Genomic DNA, 4325 nt, shown 5'->3' with positions numbered 1-4325 from the left:
AGAGGCCCATGTATACATACAGCTGATTCACATTTTTGTACAGCAGAAACGAACACAACATTGTAAAGCAATTATACTGAAAAAGATGGTGTAGAAGCTCCCCCGTCCAATCACTTCTTTGAATTTCACTTCTTTCCTATGAACTCCCATGTACATAAATATTAAAATTGTTTACCTCTTCTACTGCTTAAAGAAGTGAAAGACAGAGAGAGAGTATTATGAGCATCAACATCAAGACAGGGAACATTGCCGACATCCGGAGACCTCCCTCCTGCTCCGACCCAGTCTGCTTTCCCCAGAAAGGGCAACAGATAGGTTTTGGCTATTTTTGAACTTCAGATAAGCAGAGTCATACTCTTTTGTATCTGGCAGGTGTAGCTCAAAATTACAGTGGACAGATTCATTTTATTGCATGTAATACAGTACTTTATTAATATGTACTATTTAATATTTTATTATTACATTGTATTTATACAGGCTTCCCTGGTGGCTCAGACACAGAATCAGCCTGCAATGCAGGAGACCTGGGTTCAATCCCTAAGTCAGGAAGATCCCCTGGAGAAGGGAATGGCAACCCACTCCAGTATTCTTGCCTGGAAAATCTCATGGACAGAGGAGCCTGGTGGGCTACAGTCCATGAGGTCGCAAAGAGTTGGATGTATGCCTAAGGTACTTATTATTTTATTGAATATAGCAATAGTTTATGAAATACTATATAGTATTTTGTTGTATGTATATTTAAAATCTTTCAAAATCATACTCTCATTGGGCATTTGGGTTGTTCCAAGTTTTTTGTTATTATAAAATAAAAGCTGATAAAAATTTCTTGTAATACTTTTCAGTGCAAATACACACTTACTATATTGAATCTATATGTGAATGTTATAATTCTTGTCTTCTTAAGGAGAAAACAGTGATAAATTTAAGAAATCACAAAAAATAATAAAACAAAAAAGTCATACAAGCTTAATTTTTTTTTCTAGTTCACATACTTATATTGAACAATAGAAAACTTGATCACTCAAATATGAAAAAAGAGCAGAAAGAATATACAAAGGCAACGTTCACATCAGAAGAGGTCAGAATGGACAGGTGCCTTCTTCCACTGCCATATTGCTGCAGTTCGAAATGAGTTAAGTGCCCTAGAGTTTACTGAAGTGATTAGACAGTGTATATTTATATTCACATTAAGTGTTCCCACACTATAACAATAACCATTTTCCCATATGATGAGAATAATCCATTAACAGTGGAAATAGGGGAAATGGCAACCTATTCCCTCCTGGGTTGAACAAAGGCATCAGGTTGCCTTTCACTGGACTACTCCAAGGCATTTTATTCATTTATTAATAGTAATAAAAATTCATGAATACTCATCACCCAAATTCAGGTTACTTGCAGACACCTAGTCCTATATGTTCCTAGCCAGAGAGGGATGGTTCCCCAGAGAAAAATCAGGATGCCATTAACAGGGGAAGAGAGAACTGACTTGGAGCAGATATGAAACACAGATGTCTGCCAGAGTTAGTCATTTAAAGACAAGCACAAGACATCAGATAGTTAAATTTACAGACACAGTTAAACACTAATTGTGAAACATCAAATCATAAGAAATAAGAATAAAATAAACAGTATTTGTAAATTCTTGAAGGGAGATTCTGAGCTTAAAATTGATAGGGCAATCCAGGAAAGAAAGATGGATAACACTTTCAAATTTTCATTTTCTGTATTCAAAATGAATGTAGCCACATTCTGCAACAGTTATTCATCTATATTTTTTCTGATTTTGATATTTTTGACATATAAAAATTTTACATTTTTATTTAATCAAATATGTAAGTTTTATGGCTTCTTCTATTGATTTCATACTTTAAAAACCTATCACTATACACAGCTTAGGCTAAACATTTGCAACAAAATTTACAATAATGTATGAAACAATATAATGGAAAAATACAGGAGGGATTAAAAATATGGTAAAATGATACATATTATTTATCCACTATATACTCATTCATTTTTTGAAAAATATTTCTTGCATGTATTGAATGTGAGTTAAGCACCATTCCAGGCATTGGGTGTAAAGCAGTACCTAAAATTAATGAAAACATTCCACTCACTCATAGAGCCACCGTTCTAGGGGAGGAGACAGATAATAAAGAAAATAAATTTGCAAAGTAAATAATATGTTGGATAGTGACAAAAACAACAGATAAAATTAAAGAAGGGATGTCATACTGTGAAAGTGAAATTTGAACAAAAATCTAAGTGAAGTGAAGGAGCAAGGCATAACTGTAGCTGGGGAAGAATATTCCAGGCATAAGACACTGCACTTGAGTTGCCTGCATGTCTAATACATTTGAAGACAGAAAACAGAAGAAATTGATAATAATAAAGCAAAATTAAAAACTAGCTTTAAAAATTTAGTGAAAAGAATAGAGCATATGTTTGTGAAGAGTGTGCTCACAATCACTTACACATAGAAAAAGCCTCGTTGGAAAAACAAAAAATGATTAAAAGTAGGATAAGGGTGATTTTTGTTCAATTTTACTTTTTGTTGTTTTAATTTTTTCTAACAACCATAGCTGTCTTTCACACTAGAATTTTTAATTTAAAAACTCACCAGACAGGGATGGATTGAGCACCTGGAAGAAATGTACAATTATAAAATGGGGATAATAAAACCACCCACTTGATATTAAATATCAAATTTTATGAATACATGTAAACTCATGCCAAGTTCTTGGTCTTATACAACAAGTGATGAACAGAGAGCCCCATCAATAAAATCATTTTCACTCTTTTCCCAGAAGAATTGCTCAGCCAACAAATACCCAGACAGGAAACTTACTGTCTCATAGTGAGAACATCAGCCTTGTGCTTAATTTAATTTATGACTTCACAGCAACTCACCAAAATTTGAGATAATGTCTTGACATTCTTTATTAGTTTACTGAAACATCTAAACAGGCACAGTTGAGCCCTTAGCAGATGGCAAGCTTCAGTCCCTGAAATGGGATTATAGTTCTTTCTTGGCCAGGAGCTGACAGATGTGTATCATCACATGCCTCCAGGGCAAAGACTGGATGCTCAGAGCTTACATGGGAACAATTGGGTTTAAAAAGTGCATTCCAGTTCTGCCAGCTAAATCTATATGTGACAACTGACAGCTGGAACTATCAAGTCATGGTGGGTGAGGAAATTGCTCTTAACCTTTGCCTTCATTTGCAGACTGTCAACTCTGGAGAGAAACATTCAAAATGTGAGTGGATTGAATGGAATACTGCACAGTGACATTCTGATTAGGCTGCTATTTTTATAGATGGGTTACAGGGTCATTAGATCTTAAGCTGAACTCTTTCTCTTTATATTGTATTCCCAGCACGTTACCTAGAACAGAGTAGGTAAAAAAACCTACTGTGTGATGAGAATTGGTCTTCCGCATGATGAATGCCCTCAGGTAGCTCAGACCTGTCTACAGAGAGGACAATTGCTGGACAATCAAGAAGGTCAGCGAACATTGAGCCAAAGCCTAACATCCAGTTTGTATTGAGCTAGGATTAGACTGAGCAAGTGTTTTTTTCCCTTTAGTTGTGCAAATCAGCTCAATTCAACCTGGAATTACATCACCCTCCCAGGTTCCTGGGACTCAACCAAGTTTTCAGTGGCACATGTATAGCAGATATTTTCTTCTTCTAGGTCTGCTTTTTTTTTTTTTAATAATTGGTAATGTCTTAATTATTTCTGTTAGTTTTATGTATCTGTTAAGGTAACATAACTGCCATAACTTGCCGTGATTAATACTTTTAAGATTATGTTTAGTTCAAGTTTACAAGGCAATATGGAGGTTCCTAGTCTGTAGATGGATTTCCTCCTCCTTCATGCATTGGAGAAGGAAATGGCAACCCACTCCAGTGTTCTTGCCTGGAGAATCCCAGGGACGGCAGAGCCTGGTGGGCTGCTGTCTATGGGGTCGCACAGAGTCGGACACGACTGAAGCAACTTAGCAGCAGCAGCAGCAATTCGGTAACTCAACCCTGAATATTCATTGAAAGGACTGATGTTGAAGCTGAGGCTCCAATACTCTGGCCTCCTGATGCAAACAGCCGACTCATTGGAAAAGACTAATGCTGGAAAAGGAGAAGCAGGTGGTAGAGAGTGAGATGGATACATAGCATCACAGACTCAATAGACATGAATCTGAGCAAATTCAGGGAAACAGTGAAGGACAGGGAAGCCTGGCATGCTGCAGTCCATGAGGTCACAAAGAATTGGACACAACTTAGTGACTGAACAACAACAGCAAGCAGTTTGGGTCTTAGGCT

Source organism: Budorcas taxicolor, chromosome 22 (assembly GCF_023091745.1).
Source record: "Budorcas taxicolor isolate Tak-1 chromosome 22, Takin1.1, whole genome shotgun sequence".
Lineage (NCBI taxonomy): Eukaryota > Metazoa > Chordata > Mammalia > Artiodactyla > Bovidae > Budorcas > Budorcas taxicolor.
Note: the sequence above shows the minus strand (reverse complement) of the source record.